Source organism: Cupressus sempervirens, chromosome 11, assembly GCF_028749045.1.
Source record: "Cupressus sempervirens isolate cs-2001-9-10 chromosome 11, ASM2874904v1, whole genome shotgun sequence".
NCBI lineage: Eukaryota > Viridiplantae > Streptophyta > Pinopsida > Cupressales > Cupressaceae > Cupressus > Cupressus sempervirens.
The window spans coordinates 728,814,902-728,829,035 of record NC_143128.1 but is presented as its reverse complement, the minus strand read 5'-3'; positions in this window follow the sequence as shown (position 1 = coordinate 728,829,035).

Sequence of the window (14,134 nt, the reverse complement as noted above, 5' to 3'; positions counted from 1 at the left end):
CTTTGATTTGGGAATCTTCCTTTATGACTGAACTTCATCTTCAATCCTGACCGTTGATTGAAATCGATCTCAACCATTGATGGATTCCAGGAAAGTCTATTTAAGAGACCCTCATTTCCTCATTACAAAGGTTGAATTTTCATAGTATTGAATTGCTATCGAATTGAGCACTCGCCTTATTTTCTAAATTTCCGCATTGCTATCATTTTTAGATTCTCATCTAGCTTAATAATGCATACATTTAGCTTAATGTCTTTTATTTCTTAGATTAATTGCTTGCACTTCATTTAGAGTAAATTTGCATTCATCTAGCTTAATTGCATTCATCAAACCCTTCATTCTTAGAGGGTCTAGTTTCTTACACCTTGAATCTGAGGATATTTAATAAGCAAAAAACCCTTTAGATAGGAGGCAACAGGTCGCAATGTCGGGTGTCTTGGGTAAACAATACCATGTTTATCCCAAGATGATTCCATAGGTAATGACCACGTTGAAGTGTCTATGAGGTTTAGAGGCCCACAATTCACAAGTACAATTAATACCTTGCATCTTTATTAGGCACAATTGGTGATCCTTGGTAGATGACTTTTTGTTAGCTTTAACATCAACTAGATTAGTTATGTTAGTTAACATTAACTTCTTCTTTCTAGGCACCAATAATGAGAAGGTGTTTTGGGCCAACCTAGATAGGGTCATGTCCCTTTAAGGGACATGCCCTTTGATTATAGTATATAAGCAGGGTGAAGTTGTAGTTAAAGGACACACAATTGAACACCAACTCTTCTCCTATAAAAAACTCTACCTCAAATGGATACTTGTAATAAATATAATTCAGAAAAGACAATCAATATTGTTATCCAATTTCAAGATCAAAGTTAAAGGAAGATCATAACAATAAGCACAGAAAAGGTATTACCACTGATCTAATCATTAGAATTTGTTGAAACTTTACAGTTGCCAAGTACTTGGTGAGTCCGATTGCAAAACTTGCCACCAGCAGGTGAACAAGAAAGTATATGAAAAATGTGGGAAAATCTATGATTTTTAGTTTTTCAAAAAAATTATGTTAACATGAATGTTGATGATACTAGTCGTACAGACAATGTCTTGATTGTCGAGTGATGTGCATTCATGGACATGTTCTTCAGTGTGTCTTGATGACATGGCTCTATGTACAACACATAATTCAAAGATGTACGAAAGTTGTGCCTGATTTACAAAGAGTAGTACAAAGACAGAGTACCTGAGAAGTAGTTTTTGGTGTTAGCATTATATCTTCTAACAAAGATATAATATAGTAATGTATTGTCAACCAATGACTTATGACAGTCTAATGATGATGACATCGAATATGCAAGCCCTAGTGTCACACGTGTGAGAAGTTGTATAGACTGTGAGTTGATATTGATATTGTAATTGTAAATTAATTAATTATCTTATTATAATTAATTGGGAAATCCTCAAAGCCGACTCAAGGAATTATTTTGAAAATATGGTATAAAGGAAAGATGTTTTCATTGTTTGTAATATATGATTGTAAGATTATAAGTGTATGCAAAGTGTGAAAAGGAGAAGAGCATTTACTGAATGCGAGTAAGAAATCTAAGAGATTATTGTATGCGAGATTTGTGATCTGATTACAAGATCAAAAAGAGCAGAAGTCTAGTTGACAGGACAAGAACAGGAAGAACCAGTACTAAGCATTTCTATTATTTTGCAAGGAATAATACAGAGATCATTTGGACAGTGGGTTCATTGATCTTTCCCTTGAAGTTTTTTGGGTAGTGGGTCTAGTTGTCTTCCACAACTCCTAACAAGGTTGGCACATATCCTAATAGGGTTCGAATCTCCTAACTGGGATTCAAAGTCTACTAACAAGGACTGATATATACTAAATGTTGTTATAGACTCCTAACAGGGTCTATCCTCTAACAAAAAATATTTATATTAGTAAATCATCTTGTGGGTACCATCGCCTACATGGTTTTCCCTCTGATCAAGGGTTTCCCTAGTTAACATATCTAGTATTATTGTGCATGAGTATCTTGTTGTATTTTTTTATTATATTGCTCATATGGTAAAATTGTAATAAGGTTGATAATTGTGATATTAATTGGATAACTGGTCCACCCCCCTTGATATAGAGCCAAGGAGGTAACAACAAAACTTCAATGATAAATTCACAAGGTTGAATGATTGCACAAGGTTCACTAGGCTTCTTAAAGGCACTTAATGGTTTCAAATGCACAAATATGGAATAGACCTTCAACTATCTATTTCAACCCTACATAGTGTTTTAATAGACTCAAAATGACATGTTTAAATAGGTTTTACAATCCCAAAACTCAAGTTCATACACAAACCAAGTTACCCTCCTTGACTAGGCTATTCTCTTCATTAAGACAACAGACCCTGTTTTCTTAAATTTTTCTCCCAAACTTTACAAAACACCAAGAAAATAAATAGGCTTTTCAAATACCCTTTTCATATTTTTATAACATATCCAATCAGATATCACTCCTTTGGAAAGATTGTACGGAATAGAGCAGTTTGTCTCAAAATTAGGCCTATTTAGGCTACTTTTACAAAGCAAGTACCCTTTAGACTTAACTTCAGACTTCCAAACTTTCTACAGTATGGTATTTTGATGCCAAACTAAGGATTCCATAGTCCTTTTACCAAGTTGACCTTTCTAAACATGTTTTCCAACAAACCCTCTCATTAAATGATGCAAAACAAGGGTTTTATGGTTCTCCCACTTCCAGTCACTTCTAAAATCTGTTCAAAGATGGAACACCATATTTAGGACATGCCCTAATTCATCCAAACATAAAAACATACCCTTATTAAGGTAAATCTTCTACTATTGTACTTGTAGCACCATTTTTCCTCTCCCTTTTCCATAGTTAGTCACGGTGATCACCCTCTAATCAATTCTTCCCACACTTAAAATTGTTAGTGGAATTTGAAATATGTTACAATAGATCCATTCCAAAGGAAACAGTAATAAAATACCCAAGGAAAGGATCAAATCATTATTAGAACCCCTCAAAACAGTGATTTCTCTAAATTGTTATAGCACAGTTGGAATGAGTAGCAAAACAAAAAGATTTCAATGATCCAAAATCCTTTCAAGCAACCATAAAATGACTGTATGAAAGCCTTACTTCATCCAACAAGAGTTAAATGTTGTAGTTAATGAAAATACAATGAAATGATGTGAAATGATAGGAAACTGTATTTATTCACTCCAAAACTGAGATTTTCGTACAGTACTCCTTCTCCATTATTAAGTTCATAGGCCTCCCTAGGCTTTATAGACTCACATTCTAACTTCCACTAACTTCTTCTATTCTGTTGTGATGATTTACAACTAATAAAATGTTAAAACAATCCTAAAATGTACAAAACTTCTAACTAGTCGTTAGGCTTATTTTCAAATTTGAAACTTTTAATGAAAAGACTCCAACCGACCCCTAACTAATACTAACACCTTTCTATGGACCTTAATTCTATTTGAACCTATTAACAAGCCTCTCTAGACCCCTAAGGCATTATTAGCCCATTTACATTGCATTTTAGATCTAAGGTCTCTATTAGGACCATTAGGACATTTATCCATTACATTGCATTTTTCATTACAAAAGGCCATAATAGGCTTCAAGATATTCCAATTTATAGGATTTGTTGTCAAGATCTCCTCCTTAGTCCTTGGTGTCTTCATTGAATCACTTGTCCTCCTAGGTGCTCCTACACCATACTCCCCACCAACAAGAAAACTCTTGTCCCAAGAGTTGTGTACTTTGCTCCTGATATGCTGCTTGTGACATTGTGATGAAACATATCTGCTGCCTCCTTGTATGAAGTCTCCAAGTGTCACCTTTTTCCTCCTATATCCTGTAGCCAACTTATTAGAAACGTTAGTACAAAAAACCAAATCCTTGGGCCCTTGTCTAGAGCCTTGCATTTGCTACAACACTGCACCACTCTTCCTTTCATGCATCTACAATTTAAACATATGATTATTGTACTTTTTCTCCTTGATAGGACATTTGATACTACCCACTTGAACATACTAAAAAATTTCTAATTCTGATATTTGTAGACTACACTTTTCCTTTGTCATCACCAACCCATTCTTACTTTTTCCTTCTTTATTCCACCCTGCATCACACAGCTTTATACCCTGCAAATTCACTGGTAAATTTTCTCCAAAACACATTATAATATCCTTATCTATAGCATTAGAAATCAGAGGTCTCAATTCATACTGTTTCCCATCCTTATGCACAATATACCTATTTAGATATCCATCATGGATAGATCTTCTCATATGTTGCCATGGTCTACCAAGAATAATATGTCCACATGTCATAGGAATAACATCACATATTACTTGCTCCTGATATGGACCAATTGAAAAACTAACAAGAGCTCTCTAACTAACCTCTACATTCATCACTTGATTAACCCAAGTGGCCTTGTAAGGTTTAGGATGATCTACTATTGGTAATCCCAATTTAGTGACCATATCAGTTGAAACCAAACTGTTATGTGCTCTTGAATCAATGATGAAATCGCATACCTTGCCTTATACTAGACATTTGGATCTAAATATAGTTGCTTGTTGTAATGGTTCACCTTTCTTCAAGAGAAGACATTCCCCTTCCTCCGGAAGTAGAATCTTTGGTTCAGCCTCTTCTCCTTGGACTAGATGCACTCTTTTATCTCTACTCTGATCTGATTCATTCCACTTAGGAAACCTAAATGACTGATGTCCAACTTCATTGCAATGGAAACATCTACCTATGAAAACATTACTTCCTCTTCCTCCTCCAAATCTTCCACCTCTATATCCTTCTCTCTTATCTGAGATAGTGTCCTTACCTTTATCCTTGTCGTTATTGTTTTGTAAATTAGAACTTGTTCTACCACCTCTACCTCTCATAGTTCCACCTCCTCTGCTACTATTACTATGCCTTTCATTCTTCCTTTTCAAATTTTCTTCTGCTCTAACTGCAAGTTGAAAACATTCTCCAAGGGTTCTTGGCACATTCAACCCTATCTCATCCTAAATATTATACCTCAACCCACTCATGTATCTAGCCACCTTCTCATCCTCATCTTCCACTCCTCCTCTGATGCTCAAGGTGTGGAATTGCTCTATATATGTCATAACATCCATCTCTCTTTGCTTCAAATTGTTCCTCCTCATCTTCAATTGAATTGCCAAATCCGATGGTAAGAATTGTTGTTAAACTATAGTCTTCATTCTAACCCAACTTGAAATCTTGTCCAATCCTCTTTCTATCCTCCCATTTTGAATGTTGCTCCTCCATGTAAGGGTTGTTCCCCTCAATCTAGCTTTTTCTATTTTCACCTTCTTGTCTTCATTTATGTCTTCCAACTCAAAGTAGTTTTCTAGCACTTCTATCCACCCAAGCACCTCTTCACTTTCCATTTTACCTTGATACATAGGTAAATCAATCATACCTTTTCCACCAATACCTTGTACTACCTTAATCAATCTTGCAAACCTTCTTTCATTAGGATCCTCCTCTGGTGCTTGTCTCTCATGGTGTACTTCGTCTTCCTCATGGTGTTCTTTAGGAACTTCTTCTCTCCTAGGTTCTCTTCTCTCCTTTTCCAATGCTTCTATCCTTTCCAATAATTGAAGTCTTTCTCTTCTCATTCTCCTTTCTTCTCTGTCCCTTGTTGCTTCTAATTCTCTTTTCTCCCTTTCTTTTTGTTCAAGTGCTACCCTCAGTTCTTCTATTTCCCTTGCCATCTAATTCTTAGGTGCCATAACTACCATTTTACCAAACTTCACCAGGTCTTTCTGATGCTCTAATACCACTTGATGTAGATCCAAAGAGGTAACAACAAAACTTCAATGATAAATTGACAAGGTTGAATGATTGCACAAGGTTCACTAGGCTTCTTAAAGGCACTTAATGGTTTCAAATGCACAAATATGGAATAGACCTTCAACTATCTATTTCAACCCCAAAAAGTGTTTTAACAAACTCAAAACGACATGTTTAAATAGGTTTTACAATCCCAAAACCCAAGTTCATACACAAACCAAGTTACCCTCCTTGACTAGGCTATTCTCTTCATTAGGATAGCAAACCCTATTTTCTTGATTTTTCTCCCAAACTTTACAAAACACCAAAAAAAAAATTAGGCTTTTCAGATACCCTTTTTGAAGTTTTATAACATATCCAAAAATTAGATATCACTCCTTTGGAAAGATTGTACGGAACAGGGCAGTTTGTCTCAAAATTAGGCCTAATTAGGCCACTTTTACAAAGCAAGTACCCTTTAGACTTAACTTCAGACTTACAAAACTTCTACAGTATGGTATTTTGATGTCAAACTAAGGATTCCACAGTCCTTTTACCAAGTTGACCTTTCTAAACACGCTTTCCAACAAACCCTCTCATTAAATGATGCAAAACAAGGGTTTTATGGTTCTCCCACTTCCAATCACTTCTAGAATCCATTCAAAGATGGAACACCATATTTAGTACATGCCCTAACTCATCCAAACATAAAAACATAACCCTTATTAAGGCAGATCTTCTACTACTATACTTGTAGCACCATTTTTCCTCTCCCTTTTCCACGGTTAGTCACGGTGATCACCCTCTAATCAATTCTTCTTGCACTTAAAATTGTTAGTGGCATTTGAAATATGTTACAATAGATCCATTCCAAAGGAAAAAGCAATAAAATACCCAATGAATGGATCAAATCATTATTAGAACCCCTCAAAATAGTGATTTCTCTAAACTATTACAGCACAGTTGGAATGAGTAACAAAACAAAAAGATTTTAATGATCCAAAATCCTTTCAAGTAACCATAAAATGACTATATGAAAGCCTTACTTCATCCAGCAAGAGTTAAATGTTGTCGTTAATGAAAATACAATGAAATGATGTGAACTGATAGGAAAATTGTATTTATTCACTCCAAAATTGAGATTTCCGTACAGTACTCCTTCTTCTCCCTTATTAAGTTCATAGGCATCCCTAGGCTTTATAGACTCACATTCTAACTTCCACTAACTTCTTCTATTCCATTGTGATGATTTACAACTAATAAAACATTAAAACAATCCTAAAAAGTATTAAACTTCTAATTAGTCGTTAGGCTTATTTTCAAATTTGAAACTTTTAATGAAAAGACTCCAACCGACCCCTAACTAATACTAACACCTTTCTACGGACCTTATGAGTTATTTGAACCTATTAACAAGCCTCTCCAGACCCCTAAGGCATTATTAGCCCATTTACATTGCATTTTAAATCTAAGGTCTCTATTAGGACCATTAGGACATTTATCCATTACATTGCATTTTTCATTACAAAAGGCCATAATAGGCTTCAAGATATTCCAATTTATAGGATTTGTTGTCAAGATCTCCTCCTTAGTCCTTGGTGTCTTCATTGAATCATTTGTCCTCCTAGGTGCTCTTGCACACCACCCCCCCCCCCCACCCCCCCCCCCCCCCTTCTCTCAGTTATATTGGTGGGCTATATATTCTAAGAATTGGTATTAGACCATCAAGTCCTTGAAGAGAAAGCTTAATAGCTTTGGGAGATCAGTGGCGAGTCATTTCAAAAAAGATAGTCTCAAGTTTGATGGAGGAAATTTTGACACCTAGAAGATGGATTTTCTCGGTGAGATATCAGAAATGTGTAAAGAATTGAGCATTGAGTTTCCAGATCCAAAATTCTTTTGTTGCATACAAAAGAGCAGTAGCACAAGTAAAGACAGATCTAGATCCAAAGAAGACATGAAGATCAAAGAAGGTATTCATCTACTTATGAAAAGAGAGCTAGAAAATATGAAAAAAATTGTTTGTTGGACATGTAGAGAGTTTGGTCATTTTTCATCTAGATGTCCTTAGACCGTATGAAGAATTAGAAAGAGTTCACTTTCTGTTGATGATGAAGAATTTAATGCAAGTATGGAAAAAAAATTGAATGACTATGATGATAAAGATAATGAGCCTGAATTGGTTAAGAAAGAGGAAGTAGTAAAAGAGATAGCTTTGATAACTATTGTTAATCCAAAGGCTAACCATGAAAATGTGGAAGTTATCATTGAGACTGACAATGATTTACATAATGGGAATAAGATTGAAGAACATAGATCTGAGCCTAGAGCATAAGAAAGAGTTGAGTTGACAACTCCTAGTAGAAGTATATCAAAGAATCACCCTCCTAAATAGATCATTGGGAGCAGAAACAAAATTTAGGTAAGTGAAGAAGTGTGTGAATTATGTCTAATTTCTCAAGTTCAACCTAAGAGTCCAAATGAAGTATGCAAAGATTATCATTAGATTTGAGCAATGAAAGAAGAAATGTATCAGATGGATGTAAAATCAACTTTCCTAAATGGAGAACTTGAAGAAGAGGTATACATTGAGCAGCTTGAAGTTTTCCCTCTGACAAAAGACAAAGATATGGTAAGCAGACTTCAGAAATCTCTATATGGACTAAAGTAAGCACCTAGAACTTGGTATGCAAGATTGGATAAGTATTTGACAAATCTTAGATTTGTTAAAGGTGTGGCAGATAGTAACTTGTATTTGAGTGAAATTGAAAATGGTTTTCTAATAATAGTAATATTTATTGATGACATAATATTTAGAGGTAATAATGAAGCAAGTGATAAGTTTGTTGAAGAGATGAAGAATGAGTTTGAAATGAGTATGATAGAAGAATTGAAGTTTTTCCTAGGATTGCAAATTGTGTAGAACAGTGATGGTATTTTCATTTCATAAGCTAAGTACTTGAAAGACTTGTTGAAGATATGTGGATTGGAAAGTTGTAAGCTTGTTGGTACACCTATGATAAGTGGTCACAAGTTATCTAGTGAGGATGAGACACCTATAATTGAGTAGAAGAAATATAGATCCATGATTAGAGGTTTGTAATATCTGACTCATACCAGACCGGATATAGCAAATGCAGTTGGGATTGTAGCTAGATTTCAAGTTGATCCTAAAGAGTCATTATGCAACAATAAAGAAGATATTCAAGTATTTGAAAGGAACAGTTGACTATGGAGATCGAGCAATTTCACTCTATGTGCATATACTGATGTAGATTGGGCAGGCATTATGGATGACAAAAAGAGCACCACTGGTGGAGCATTTTTTCTTAGAGGTAGATTGGTTTCTTGGTTGAGTAAGAAATAAGATTGTATTTCACAAAGTATAGCTAAGGCAGAGTATGTAGCAATAGCAAATAATTGTAATCAAGTTATGTGAATAAAGTAGATCTCGAAAGATATTGGAATTGAATTTATAGAACTTGTTATCATATATTGTGATAATACAAGTATTGTAAGTATGTCTAAGAATCCTATATTGCATTCTAAGACTAAGCATATATCTATTAAGTATCATGTCTTGAGAGAGAAGGCAACAGAAAAAAGAGATTAGATTGGAGTATGTGAGTACTAAAGAACAGATTGCAGATATCTTTACGAAGCCCTTACCTAAAGATACTTTTGAGTACTAGAGAGGTATGCTTGGGGTTATGCCCCTACCTACTTCTAAGTAGATGATGCAAAGAGTGCATCAATCTAGTGGCACGAAGCACTATTGTTAGACTGGACTGAATGTTGATACTTCCTGTATGAGGGAGTATCTGTTATGAGGTGAGTCATTGAGGACTCTTGGTATTTGGTCTTGAATAGTGCCTTTTGACACCCGAGTTGGTTATACATTGGAGCAGTAAATTGACATAATGAGGCCTTTTAACATTGATGTCAATGGGGGAGATATGTACATGAAAAACACCCTCTAGTTGAATGGGGGAGAGAATGCATAAGAAAAGTATGAATGGGAGAGAAATCTTTACTTTATTAGGAATATTTAGAAAGATTCATGTAAGAACGGAGGAATATCTCTATGGGGGATATATGTATGGTAGGTTGTTTATTGTGAATAATTGTTGCCAATCTTAAGAAGATGCAGAATAGAGAAGTGTTCTAGAGGCTCTCAGATTTGATTGATGAAGAGGATTTGGAAAGATGAGAACAACAGCAATAGCAGAGTACTATCTGGTATTTTTGGAACTTAGATGTTTTTCATCTATATTGCCATCAATGCCAAAGGGGGGAGATTGTTAGCATTAATGTTGAATTATACTACTTTGGGGGAGTATCCTAAGCATTGGAGAGTATTTACATGTTGCATTCATGACTATGTTTGTCATTGATGTCAACATAGCAAAGTAAAAGATAGAGATCTTAGTTGTATGGATAATGTCTTAATTGTCTAGTGATGTATGTTCACGGACATGTTCTTCATTGTGCCCTGATGACATGGCTTTATGCGCAACACTTTAGTCAAAGACGTATCGAAGTTGTATTTGATTTATAGAGAGTAGTACAAAGACAGAGCACCTGACAAGTGGTTTCTAGTGTTTGCATTATATCTTCTAACAAAGATATAATATGGTAATGCACAAGCAACTAGTGACTTATGACAGTCTGATGATGACAACAGTGGATGTGCAAGCCCTAGTATTGCACGTGTGAGAAGTTGTATAGATTGTGAGTCGATAGTGCTATTGTAATTGTAAATTAATTAATTATCTTATTATAATTAATTAGGAAAGCCTCAAGACCGACTCAAGGATTATTTTGAAGATACAGTATAAAGGAAAGATGTTTTCCTTGTTTGTAATATATGATTATAAGATTGAAGTGTATATGAAGTATGAAAAGGAGCAGAGTGTTTACTAAATGCGAGCAAGCGATCCAAGGGATTATTGGATGCGAGATTTGTGATCTAATTACAAGATCTGAAGGAGCAGAAGTCTGGTTGATAGGATAGGAAGATGAAGAAGCAATAATATTCATTTCTATTATTCTCCAAGGAATAATACAAAGATTAGTTGGACAGTGTGTTCATTGATCTTGCCCTTGAAGTTGTTTGGGCAGTGCGTCCAGCTGTCTTCCACAACTCCTAGTAGGGTTGGCACATCTCCTAACAGGGTTCGAATCTCCTAACAGGGACTGATATGTATTGAATGTTGTTATAGACTCCTAACAAAGTCCATCCCCTAACAAGGAATATTTATATTAGTACATCATCTTGTGGGTACCATCCTCACCGCGGTTTTTCCTCTGATCAAGGGTTTCCCTAGTTAACATATATGGTGTTGTTGTACATGAGTATCTTATTGTGGTTTCTGATTGTATTGTTCATATGATTAATGTTTAATATGGTGTTGTTGTACGGAAGTTGCATTTGATTGATAGAGAGTAGTACAAAGATAGAGCACCTGACAAGTGGTTTTTAGTGTTTGCATTATATCTTCTAACATAGATATAATATGGTAATGCACAAGCAACCAATGACTTATGATAGTCTGATGATGACAACAGTGGATGTGCAAGCCCTAGTATTGCACGTGTGAGAAGTTGTATAGATTGTGATCTGATAGTGCTATTATAATTGTAAATTAATTAATTATCTTATTATAATTAATTAGGAAAGTCTCAAGGCTGACTCAAGGATTATTTTGAAAATACAGTATAAAGGAAAGATGTTTTCCTTGTTTGTAATATATGATTATAAGATTGAAGTGTATGCGAAGTATGAAAAGGAGCAGAGTCTCTACTGAATGCGAGTAAGCGATCCAAGGGATTATTGGATGCGAGATTTGTGATCTAATTACAAGATCTGAAGGAGCAAAAGTCTGGTTGATAGGACAAGAAGAGGAAGAAGCAATAATATTCATTTCTATTATTCTCCAAGGAATAATACAAAGATTAGTCGGACAGTGAGGTCATTGATCTTGCCCTTGAAGTTGTTTGGGCAATGGGTCCAGCTGTCTTCCACAACTCCTAGTAGGGTTGGCACATCTCCTAATAGGGTTCAAATCTCCTAACAGGGACTGATATATATTGAATGTTGTTATAGACTCCTAACAGGGTCCATCCTCTAACAAGGAATATTTATATTAGTACATCATCTTATGGGTACCATGCCCACCGTAGTTTTTCCTTTGATCAAGGGTTTCCCTAGTTAACATATATGGTGTTGTTGTACATGAGTATCTTATTGTGGTTTCTGATTATATTGTTCATATGATTAATGTTTAATAAGGTTGATAATTGTGATATTAATTCAATAATTGATTCACCTCCCCTCTCGCCCCCCACTCTCAGTTATATTGGTGGACTATATATTCTAACACTTTTTGCCCAAGATGTATAAGCATTTTAGCATTTTGGCATTGTTGAAGTGGATTTAAAGGTATGAGTGGTCTTGAAGACCTAACCATTTAACCCTACCCTATATCACAATAAGGAATGCCCCAAGCCATTGCCCCCAAACCTGATGAGATGTTACCCTCACAAGGGATGCCGCTCACAACTCCTCACAAGAGTCATTTGATACATTTGTACTTGTGGTTTAAATATAACTTTTTCTTTTTAAAATTTAAGTTTTCGGTTTTCAAAGTTTTATTAGTCAGAAGAGTTTTGTTTTGTTGTGTTTTGGTCAAGGCCAAACCATACAAACTATTGTTCTTTGTACTCGCGGGGCTTTAGTCCTCTTCATGAAAAAAACAACCTACTTGTCAGATACAGTGAGCTGAAGTAACCCATAACCAGCTTAGCAAAACTAGTAAGCTGAATAAAATTGCAACGAACTTGCCAATCACAATGCCAAGAATACAAAAATCTTTACTTTAAGCAGTAAATAGTGAAAATGGGACCACAAAGAAGCAAGTAGAATGGAATTTTTTTCACAATGAATGTCTAAGTATTCCACTTCAAAAAGGACTCATATCATGGTAGAGACAAGTTCCAAAGTAGAGAACACAAATGTTTTCCGCCACCCAAAATCCTTATAATAATTTACTTGAAGATTATTAAGTTAATTGCTTTCCCAAAACACAATTGCCTCAAAATTTTGACAAAAAAGGGTTTGACTCTTTTGTTGGAATAATAATTTCATCAAGCATTAAGAAAAGGTCCATTAGATTGTGTTATCTCAATCCTTATCATCCGTAGCAATATTGTAGCCACTGAAAGATTAGTTGGACCCTCATCGTTAATGAGTGTAAGGCCCGCTCCTAAGTGTCAGATTACATGGATTTGATTTTTCTCATAGGGAGCCAAACCAAGAGATCTAAAGACAATTCCATAACAACTTCGTTGATATTATGTCATGAACCAGATGAATACATTTCCAAATTCAATGTTTTCAGCAGTTCTATATAAGATCATGCTCAAAATTCAAGTAAAACTAAACCCAGTATCATAATTCTGGGCTATATGCTAACATTCTTCAATCCATTTTAGTATTAGAATTATATTTCATTTGGTTTTCTAGAGATATTTTTCCAACAGAGCAGATTATGTCAGCACAACCGTGTGATGATTTTCAATTTCCCTGATCTTAATTTTTACTTGTTCCTTGCAAAGGTTTACTGCAACCATATTCTTATTGCCTGAGGTGTACTTTATCTCTTCCTACTACTACATGATCTATGATGCTTACATCATGTCTTTCTCCCCTCCCATAAGGCATTCGGGAACAAGAATTAGTCCTATTCAGCTCACTGCTCTTTAATATTAAATCTGTCAATTTAATGAAAACATGTTTTTGTGTCCCTCTATTTACATTTTAACATTTCAGTTGGGGATGGAAAACTACATGGTGATACATGATTCTTTTCCAAGCAATGCCCACATTTAAAATCCTGTAAAGTAGAACACAATGCATAATGTAATTAGAAATATGTTTCAATATTCATATAAAGATAATGTCTTAGCTGCATGGAAAGTTTGATTCTGAAATGCATCCATTTCTTCTCTATTCAGTTCAAATAGTCCTATAGAGCAGTAAAATGGTAACTCTACCATGCAGAAGATATAAGAGGGTATGCTCAGCAATCATAGGAGAGTATGTACCAAAATTGTGTCCAAGCTGCTACTGTAATTGCTGTTAACCTTTAAAAAGGAATACCTTTATATCTTTCCAGATAAACGATACTTTAAATTCTTATTATTCTACCTTTAGGCATATTACAATATGATATTCAGGGTAAGTGCACAAGGTCTTGATCTTCCTGAAGAGAACATTTTTTGCCCTG